General features: G+C 54.0%; 1 pseudogene; it reads right to left on the bottom strand.

The window, feature by feature from the left end:
- Window positions 1-454: 454 nt before the first annotated feature.
- Window positions 455-2,121, bottom strand: LOC138415491 (secreted and transmembrane protein 1A-like; annotated as a pseudogene).
- Between the last annotated feature and the right edge of the window lie 8,848 nt (window positions 2,122-10,969).

The raw sequence follows: 10,969 nt of genomic DNA, 5'->3' as shown, positions 1-10,969 counted from the left end.
AGCGCTCAGCCTGCTCTTCCCTGCACGTCCCCTCTGCAGAGTCCAGTGCACACAGCTCTCCAGCCCAGGCTCAGAGCCTCCTTACTTGGGGAAGTGGGGAGGATGGGAGGGATGAGAGCCATGTGCAGACACCTTTACCTACAAGTGCGTCCTGTAGGAACATCCCCCACCCGCACATCTTAGGTCTCCTGGAAGGAGCAGGAAGCCCCCATGCCATCCCCCAGTGGGTCCTAGGGATGGTGTGGACTCCGTGGCCTGTCTGTGGTGGGGCATCTGTATTCTGGGACTGGGACTGCATTTGCTGGCTGGGGTCCTCTGGGGCAGGGGTTCTGGCTCTCGGGGACCTCAAATGCTCCCCACTCTCTCACTAGTCTCGGTGGGTACAAGACCATGGGGCAGAGAGTCTATGCCGGGCCTGAGACGACCCCACCCCTCCCCCGCCCACAGACCAGGCTCAGAGGCCAATAGGTTCTGGAGCTTGAAGTTTAGAGAGCCACACCTTCGGAACCAGGCTAGTGTGCAGATCAGCAGGCTGAGGAGGACTACCAGAGAAAGGATGGGGAATATCACCAGCATCTGGCCCAGTGTGTTCAGGATTAAGATCAGAACGGGGTATGCTCATCTGCTGACCTGCATAAATGTCCGGGCCCTCCCTCCTTTGTTCACCTTTGCAGGAGCCCCACCACCTAGGGGGCTCCCTCGAGGGGGACATGGCCTGTGGTAGGGAATCCCATGGCTGGGAGAGTGGCAGGGGGATGGGTGCATGGGCTGGGCAGGGCTCCTGGCACAGAGGGTGAGGGTGTCTGCGGAGGGAAGACCCGGGGGGGCTTTCTGGGGGCTCCCCTCCTTTAGCCCAGGATGAAGACAGGAACACCCAACTGCGGAAGGTGTGAGGAGCAGGTCTTACGGGTCTGCCAAAGAGACACAGGGCAGTTTGGCGGGGGCCTGCCCAGGGCCTGCCCTGACACAGCCCCTCCACCCCAGGTATCAGATGAGCCCTGGATACAGGAGTTCATGAAGGCCTCACTGGGTTCCCCGCCCAGAGACCGGCTAGGCTGAGGGGTGCCTTCTCAGCCCCTCCCACTGTTCCTGGTCTGGGGCAAAGCAGGACCCCTGCTTCTTGTCCCCGGCGCTCAGGGTGACACTGACTGCATATGAACAGGCGAAGGGTGCAAGGGAGAGAACGATGGTGACTTGGGGAGCCTCCAGCCAATCAAGGCGTGGGGGTGGGAGAATAGGTGGTGTTTAGGGCGGGAAGGCGCCAGCTCCCTGAGCAGATAGGGACAGTGAGCAGCACTCGTGCAGGGACTGCCCTGAGAATCTCAGAGAGGGCACAGATGCGGCGAGGGTGGGGCATAGTGGAAATTCCCTTCAGGCCTCATCTCCGTGACTCTGGGCACCTCAAGTGGGCAGGAATCACTCCTCCTGAGTTGCTCCCCACTCCTGCCCGCCAAAAAGAGAAGCTTGGGGGTCATTCCCCCCCACCCCGCCCTGCTCACCGAAGACGGCCAGGGTGGTGATTCTGATGTTTCTCTGGCGCCCATTCAGACTCCACTTGTACCGCCCTGCCTGGCTGCCCTGGGCTTCTTGAATCATCAATTGCGCCTCACCGTCTTGAATCCAGAGCTGCCATCCATCCTGGCAGTAGTTTCCTGGGGCCTTTACACTGAAGATGAGCTCCCAGGGTGCCGTGGGGTTCGCTTTCAGGGAGATGTCGATATGGGAGAAGGCATTGGAGATGCTGCAGCCCATCGTGGCTGGCTGGCCCTTCAACACAACAACCACACCCTTGGTGCAGTTGGGGTTGTCCCAGACTGTGGGGGGACAGTCACACATGTGGGTTATGACAAGACCTCAGGACATCCACTGACTGCCCTTCCTGGGGTCACTGGCACTACCTGGAGCCTGGGCCCCTCCTGGCCTGTTCTAGGTCTCTCCTCCCACACCCATCTTGCCCCTGCTGCATTCCCTCCCACACTACTCCACCCCACCCGAGCCCCGCCGCCGGCAGAGTTGAGACCATGCAACTTAACCTCCACTCTGAGCACTCCTGAAGGCGGCCAACAACGAGAGGACCCAGAGTATCCTGGGAGCGAGGAGAGGGGATGCTGAGGTCAGCATGGCCAGCAGGATGTGGATGAGTTTTAAGGGGTCCCTTGTCCTCCTTACTGGTTTCGGGCACACTCCCTGGAGGGCAGGAAAGCTGATGAGTCAGAGTTCCCCTGGCTCCTTCAGAAGCCTGTGAGAGGGGCTGCACCCTGGCCAGGGTGGGCGAGGGTCCCCAAGCTCCTTCCTGACCCAACTGTGTCATGACCCTTCTCGACACCTTTATAATGTCTGCAGTGGGACCACTGTCAGACAGATGAGAAACACAGATGAGACAGGAAACGGGTCCCTCGGAGACAAGTCCAGTTATATTGCTGGGGTTATCTTGAATTTTATATAAAACATGCAAAACGCCCTGAGCCATATGTCCTGTAGAGATGGGTCGTGACACACAGATTCTCGTGTGGCCACTTGAACCTGACACCAGCCTGAGACCACCTTGGATGCCCCCTGCCCCTCTTCCGCTTTTGCATTCTGAGGAAGGCATTTGGGACACTTGGTCCACTCTCCAGATTGGCTTTTATCAACAAAAGCATCTTCCTGTGGAACTCGAGATTTACAGTCCAGAGAGCTGAACTTTCACTTCCTCTGAGACAAATGCTCGTCTCAGGCTTTGGCACCCAGTAAACCTGACATTTGGGCTTCCCAGATGGCACAGTGGTAAAGAATCTGCCGGCCACTGCAGGAGACACAAGAGAGGAGGGTTCAGTTCCTGGGTCAGGGAGATCCTCTGGAGCTGGAAATGGCAACCAACGCCAGGAGTCTTTCCTGGGACATTCCATGGACAGACTCAGACATGACTGAGCAACTAACACTTTCGCTTTTCATAATGACATGTAGCTACCGATAGGTACTACACAGAGGATGAGATGGTTAGATAGTATCACCAACTCAAGGGACATGAATGTGAGCAAACACAGAAAATCGTGCAGGACAGAGGAGCCTGGTGGGTTACAATCCATAGAGTTACAAAGAATGAGATGTGACTCAGCAACTGAACAACAACAAAAAGTAGCTTCACTGCCTGAAAAATCCTCTGTGTTCCATCCATTCATCCATCCTTCCCCCCAGGTCCTGACAACCATTGATCTTTTTACTGTGTCCAGAATTTTGCCTTTTCCAGAATGCCATGGAGTTGGTACCCTTTGGTTTTGAATTCCTTGTCTCTGATTCTTTTTTTCACTTTGCAGGGTGCTGGGCAGAAGGGCCAGGAGCAAAGGAAAGTGTGGATGGAATCGCTTCCAGGAGCTGGGGCCATTGGTGACCAGCCCCAGTCCTGACTCCAGGAGACTCTGGGTCAAACAAGAGATTGAAATAGCAAGGGACAGTCTCAGCCCCCAGACCCCTGTGATTGGTGCTGCTGTCTCCCGCTTCCCTTGATTTTCTGAACTTGCTTCTATTCTAATTTACCAAGAGAACGACAGCCTTCTTTTCTCACATAAGTACAGTATTTGTAGTTGAGGAAGAAAGAAGTCACTGGAGAGACGCGTGTTCTGTGCACACACATGGATGTGATTTTGCATACGTGGAATCAGCTTAGAGAGCCCACTCCTGTCTCTCTCTTCTCGCCCTCTGTACTGTATGTACTGGGGTGAATGTTGTTGTTCTTTAGTCGCTAAACCATGTCTGATTCTCTGCAACCCCATGTACTGCAGCCCACCAGGCTCTTCTGTCCATGGGGTTTCCCTTACAAAAATATTGGAGTGGGTTGCCATTGCCTTCTCTAGGGGATCTTCCCGACTCAGGGATCAAACTCGCCTCTCCTGCATCGGCAGGCACTTTCTTTCCCACTGATCCATCAGGGAAGGGTGAAAGGTGGCCCCAAAATACACGTCCACCTGGAACATGTGAAGGTGACCTTCCTTGGAAATAGAGCCTTGCAGCCACAAATAAAGAGGAGGTCGTGTTAGAGCCGCGTGGGCCCCTGTGTAAGGTGCCTGGTTTCTTGTAAGAAGAGAGAAATTTGTCAGAAACAGACAAGGGAGCGGCCCAGAGCTGACTGAGGCACAGACTGGAGGGATGTGGCCACAAGTGAGGGGCCGCCAGGGCCGCCAGAAGCTGGAAGAGGTAAGGAAGGATATTTCCCTGCAGCCCTGCTGACACCTTGATGTGGACTTCCAGCCTCCAAACTGGAGGAGGGCAAACTTGGTTTTTTTGATCCCTTGTTTGGGGTCCTTGGTCACGGCTGCCCCAGGACACTCACACTGGCCCCCTCCTTCCCCAGACCTCAGCTTTCCCCTCACTGGAAATATCAGGCACAAACCACAGACACTGGAGGGAGCATTCTGGTCATGTTCTGTCCACTTCTCTGTCTCGGTCTCACTGTGTAGTGAGTGTGCTGCTGGTGAGGTCTACCTCCCTAGATCCTGAAGCCTGACTTCAGTGGCTGCAAGGAGTCCCTTTGTCTTAGCTTGTGAGCAGCCTGGTCCCCTTGGCTTCTAGCTCCGCCTCTTCCTGGCGAGGCCTGCTGCTGTGGAGGGCTGACCAGCTCCTCCTGTTTCTGGCCCTTCAGATTTCCACATGGTCACTGCCTTTGCAAAGCCTTTGCTCCTCCTACTGGGAGTGTCTGTCTTCTCCTTACAGCTTTCTAAGACTTTCACCCCTTAAAGAAACAAACTGCCTTCCAGGGTGAGTAGCTTTCCATCATCAGTTCTCCCCAGATGATCTTTGGAATAAAGACCCCACGTGTTTATGTCGTCCTGTCTGTCTTTCCTTCAAAGCTTCAGGGTTTTGTTTTAAAGTAGTCTTCGTTTGTTTGTGTAGAGTATCCTTTTTAAAAGGCTTCCCAGATGGTGGAATATCCATCACGGTCAAATTTTGTCTATTTTTACGCTCAGATCTTGAATATTCCTCAAGGTGTGTTTGCAAGTGGCATGTCACAGGTCTAATCTTGCTTCCTTTCCAGGAGGACCAGTGGTGCCTGAGGCACGGAAGAGTGAAGCACCCTGTCGCCCTGGCCAAGGCACCCATCCCACGTGGGCTCTTGAGGCCCTGTCAGCCGCGGGGCACAAGCCACTATGCTGTCCATCATGCGTTTTCACCCCGGGAAGGCAGGCTCCCTCTAGGGCTGTTTATCTTTCCTTGGACATTCGTTTTTCACAAGAATATTAACTTGGCTTTAATTTTTTTTTTTTTTTAAAGAACCAAGAATCTGGTGATTAAGTGAAGAGAGAGAGCTGCCCTGATCCTGCCCCAACCTGCTCAGCATAATACAAGAGAGGCTGAGATTTCACAGGTGGACACAATCCAGTAGCTGCTTTTCAGCCTTTTCCAGGATGGGGCATAAATAGCTTATCATTATTACTTGCTGCTGAGAACCTCATGTGATGGAAGGTTCTAGAAATAGGGGTTGCAGCTTCCTGTGCTGAGGCTTTTCCTTGCACCTCAGATAAGATCTGCTCAATTCTTTTCCTGAGTATTTTTTACAAAATAACTTTTCTTAAATTGGAAAGTTCTCATGCACAGAATGGTGCTCAGCCACCCATAGGGCCCCAAGGCATCCTTGCTAGTGGTCGACAGTGACTCCTGGCCTCCTAGCCACAGCCCTCGGGGCTGCCTGGAGGGAGACCCTTGCCCAGGGATGTCCTACCCTGAGCCTGCCAGAGCACGCAGGAGATTGATCTTGTGTGCTCATCTCTGGCCACTGACCCGTTCTGGAAGAAGCCTTGGGCAGGACCCCCAGCGTTTCCAGTCTCCTCAAGGTCTCCCCTTGGACTCCAGCCACTCTGCTGCTTCCACTGACCTCGGAACAGCCTTTGCCCCGCTGTTCCCCATCGAACGTGGGCCTGGGTGTCCCATCGACAGGGAGGCAGGCCAAGTCTCCCCAGGCTGAAAATACGTTCCCAGGGAGGCCTGCCCACTGGCCCCAAGGCTGGAGCAAGCAGGTGTCCTCAGGGTCACATGGAGGGCTCACCCCCCAGGGAACCAAAGGAAGAATGCCACCTCAGCCTGTGCTCTGAGAGCAGTGATGCCTCACTGGGTGAGAGGGGGAGCCTCCTGCTGGAGACCTGGCATCATCACCGAATGCCCAGTGCAACCAGGAGACTTGGTGGGAAGGGCAGTGTGTTCTCTCTGGGAGGGAGACAGCCAGGGGTCTATAGTATCCAGAAGGAAACTCACCCCCTCAAAACCTTTCCTCATCACCTTTTCCTGACCATTGTCCAGCTTTCATCCTTTCCATAAATTTAGAAGTCATGTTTCAAGTTCCTAGAACACTGTCTGGGATGTTGAGTGAAAAGTGAAAATGAAAGTCACTCAGTCCTGTTCGACTGTTTGTGACCCCAATGACTGTAGTCTGCCAGGATCCTCTGTCCACGGGATTTTTCAGGCAAGAATACTGGATTAAGTTGCCCTTCCCTTCTCCAGGGATTTTCCCGACCCAGAGATCGAACCTGAGTCTCGTGCCTCGGAGGCAGATTCTCTGAGCCACCAGGATGTTGACTGAAAATAAATGAATGGGTGGGTTCATTGACAATCCTAAACCACACAGGGTCTCACTCCATGGGGAGACAGGACAAGCTAGCCTGGCGAAGCCAACCACTCTTTAGAAGCTTCCAGAATCCGACACCCACTCCCTGGGAGAACACCCTGTCACGTGCACATGGGCACACACAGCACACACACACACAAACACACACATAGAGACACAGACACACACACACACACAGACACACACACACACAAACACACACATAGAGACACAGACACACACACACACAGCACACACACACACACACACAGACACACACACGCACACACAGTGCTGGGGGGAGGGCCCCTAGCGCCCCCACATGCTCTGCCTACAATAGGTGCTCTATCCCTGCAGACCTGCTCAGAAGTCCCTGCAGGGCTGATGCCACATGAAGGGTGTGGTCAGTGCCCTGCAATGAGCTCTGGGAAAGTGCCCAGCAGAGCTGAATGAGTCAAAGGTCAACCTTGCTCTGCCCCTGGACCAGGTGACATGGAGAGGGGGTGACCTCAGCAAAACGGTGTTTTTGTAACACACGCTGATCTATCCGACTGGACTCTGGGAGGGAGCGTGTGTGTTGACAAGTAAAAGGAAAGCAAAATATCAGCAGGTTAACGTCCAAAGGTCGGGTGGGAGGGCAGCTGGTGGGCATGGCCCCCTGAGAAAGGTGTATGAGGTCCCTTGAGCCTACGTCAGGCCCACCAAACCACCCTCTGCTCTCAATCTCTCATATTTTTTCTACTTGCCAGGGAACACCCCAGAAAGCCTGTCTCGCCAGCCTCCCCAGCCTAACCTCTGTGCTTTTCACAACACTACATATCCCTGTGTCCTAAAAATTAGTTCTTCCCTGGTAGCTCAGCTGGTAAAGAATTCGCCTGCAATGCAGGAGACCCCCATTCGATTCCTGGGTTGGGAAGATCCCCTGGAGAAGGGATGGGCTCCCCGTATTCTTGGGCTCCTCTGGTGGCTCAGACAGTAAAGAATCTGCCTGCAGTGCGGGAGACCTGGGTTTGATCCCTGGGTTGGGCTGATCGCCTGGAGGAGGACATGGCAACCCACTTCAGTATTCTTGCCTGGAGAATCCCATGGATGCAAGAGCCTGGTGGGTTACAGTCCATGGGGTCACAAAGAGTCAGACACGACGGAGCGACTAACACTTTCACTTTTCACATATCCCTGTGTCCTAGAAATTATTTGACACTGACTCATTTTTTAAACAGTAGTATCTGTTTTAGCTTCACCTTAAATGCCCATTTGTAGTCACTAGATGTGCTATTTATAGGAATGTTCTCACAGATACTGAAATGACCAGAAGACTATGAAAGCAGGAAGTGTCACAGACTCTCTACCACCACATGAGTCCTCCTGGGGGAGTGTGGCCTGTGCACAGGGGACCCCTGGCCATCTTCTGTCATGTTGTCCAAGGCTGCTGAAGCTGTGGGCTCCCAGACGGGCCCTGGTTAGGACTTCCTGCCGCTCTTCCTGCTGCCCCCTACCTCCAGTCTTCCCTGAGCCTTCCCCAGGCCATGGCGGATCTCTGAGCTCACGCACACAAGCCTCTTAGTCCAATTTTATATGGTCCCTGAGGTTCTCCTCACTGGGAAAGGCTCTGGAGGGTTCCAGAATCTGGACAAGGAAATGCCAGGGTCCCTTCCCACCAGGCTCTGCCCCCAAACTCCAACCACCTTGGGCCTGGCTCCTAATCGTCAGACGATACAGCCTAGGCACTGGGAAGAACTCCAGGTTGCGGCTGATCCTCAAAACCATAGACCAGTCTCAACTAAACCAAATCTGTACAATGGAGACACACACTTTTCCACCCTATAGAGTGCAGAAGGGCTGTCTACAAGGAGCTGGACTGGGGATGGAGGAGCTGGACTGGGATGGAGCGGCTGGTCTGAGGATGGAGGAGCTGGAATGGGGATGGGGGGAGTTGGTCTGGGATGGAGGAGCTAGACTGGGATGGAGGGGCTGGACTGGGAAGGAGAGCTGGACTGAGGGTGGAGGAGCTGGTCTGGGATAGAGGAGCTGGACTGAGGGTGGAGGAGCTGGTCTGGGATAGAGGAGCTGGACTGAGGGTGGAGGAGCTGGACTGGGGATGGAGGAGCTGGACTAGGGATGGGAGGTGCTTCCTGTGTCCTTAGGCACCTTTGCCGCCCTTATCAGTCTGGGGTTCCACTGTTGTCTTATTTATAAATATAGGTATATTTTATGTAATATTTGCCACATATTTACATTTCAAAGTGATTCATTATCTGAAATTCAGATGGGTTTTTAAGTTTGGCATTTCCTCCCCTCTTCCTGAGTCTCTCCTCTTGTCTCTGACGCTGCAAAGGACAGAAAAATGGGAGAGAGAGAGGCCAGGGCACAACAGGGGAAGAGGCTGGTGAGAAGGCAGAGGGTCGGGGGTGGTATAGGAAGACTGCTGCATGGGGCAAGACCTGGAGGGGCCCTGAAGCTTCTGGAGTTGGGAAAAGTGAGGCAACAATTAATCCTTCTCTCAGATCACTGTCACAGCTGCTGGTCTCTACATATATTAAGCTGGGGCACACAGCTGGGATTTGTGCTGTCACTGGGGACCTGATCGCATTTGGGAGTCAGTGGAACACCTTGGAAAGTGCATGCCGTTGCCAGCACTTTGTCCTGACACAGGACCTTGGGGAAAGTGAGGCAGCAGGTATGCAGCTCAAGGTTTATCAGCTGACCAGGGGCTCAGGGATTCTCGGTCAGCAGGGATCTCCATTCCTGCAGCACCTAGGAGAACCTGGACAAGGTTTCCCACGCAAAGGCTCAGTGGTAACTTGTATGTACCTGGATATTTACATGGGAAGGTGAGCACCCTGCTGTCCAGGCAGGCCTTTCACCAATAGTGTGGAGGGAGGCGACCAACCACCTTCAGAAGACAGCTGAAACAGAGCCCCAGCCCTGGCTCAGAGGGAAGAGATGCCCCAGTCCGGGGAGCCTTTGCTGTGTCCTGTCCCTGCTGCTATGGCCAGGATGGAGGGTCCCTGCTGCTGCCAAGTTGCTTCAGTCGTGACCGACTCTGTGCGACCCCATAGACAGCAGCCCACTAGGCTCCCCTGTGCCTGGGATTCTCCAAGCAAGAACACTGGACTGGGTTGCCATTTCCTTCTCCAATGTGTGAAAGTGAAAAGTGAAAGTGAAGTCTCTCAGTATGTCCGATTCTGTGCGATTCCATGGACTGCAGCCCACCAGCCTCCTCCGTCCATGGGATTTTCCAGGCAAGATTACTGGAGTGGGTTGCCATTGCCTTCTCTGGAGGGATCCCTACTGGGCAGTCATAAGTTCCTCCAGGCCTGGGGGTTGAGTCTGTAAACCATTGTGGCTCACACTGGCCATCAGTACCTACCATCCCATCAGCTGGGCTACTTCTCACTCTCTTTCACAAGGCACTTCCTCTGAGAACCCTCCCCCTTCTTGCACCTGCTGCTTGCACCCTCGGGGGCGGGTGGGGGCCTATTCCTCTCCACCACCTTCACTATTTAGTCCCAGGGGATGAGGGCCTCCCAGGGGCTCTGGCTCCCTAGGCACTGGGAATGGAAATTGGCTTTCAAATTGCAGATCATTCACCAGTAGGGGGTGGTGAATTGAATTTAGAGATTGCGGCTACAGCTTAACCAAAAATGAATGGAGAGCATAGAAAGAGGCAGTGGACTGCCCCTCTCCAGGTTTCTTTCTCTTTTAATGAGTGTTTGTGAGTGGTTGGGCTGAGTGTGCACGTGTGCCCCTTAGGAGTGCACACAAGTGCGTATGTGCATGAAAGTGAGTGTGTGTGCACAAGTATGAGAGCCACAGTGCTGGCCTGGACGTGAAACTGTTTCACGCCAGACATGGTCCAGGGCAGCAGGGGTTTCGTGCATATGGGTGGACATCCGAGAGCTTGAGATGCCAACTCTCTATCCCTCCAGACAGGGGCAGAGTCAAGCCTGGAGCTGCCCCACAGAGACGCAGTTCCCTACCAGGTCGGGAAGCCTTTGTCTTTTCCCCTCATTCAGCGGAGTCAGAGCGCAGAGTTGGGGGCTCAGTGCTCCATCTCCATCAACCCAGCCCCTATTTGAGGGCGATCCTGCACCAGGAGCCCCAACCACCACCCCTCCAGCTCTCACCTGTGACCCGGTAACCGGCTCCTCCACGCCTGCAGCTGCAGCCTGTCTGTGCGCAGGTCTGAGTGGCTGTATTAAACCCGAATGATGATTCCAGGGCGGAGCCAGGAAAGGAGGAGGCGGGAAGGATTCAGAATACGTGCACCTGAGGTCTGATACTCAGGTCCTGTATTCAGGAAGGAAACCTCAAGTTATGGGAAGTCACTCGAGTTTCCCATAAATGCAGAGACATTACTTTGCCAAGAAAGGTCCGCCTAGTCAAGGCTATGGT

This window comes from Ovis canadensis, chromosome 11 (assembly GCF_042477335.2).
Source record: "Ovis canadensis isolate MfBH-ARS-UI-01 breed Bighorn chromosome 11, ARS-UI_OviCan_v2, whole genome shotgun sequence".
Classification (NCBI taxonomy): domain Eukaryota; kingdom Metazoa; phylum Chordata; class Mammalia; order Artiodactyla; family Bovidae; genus Ovis; species Ovis canadensis.
This window is presented reverse-complemented; position numbering and strand designations above follow the sequence as displayed.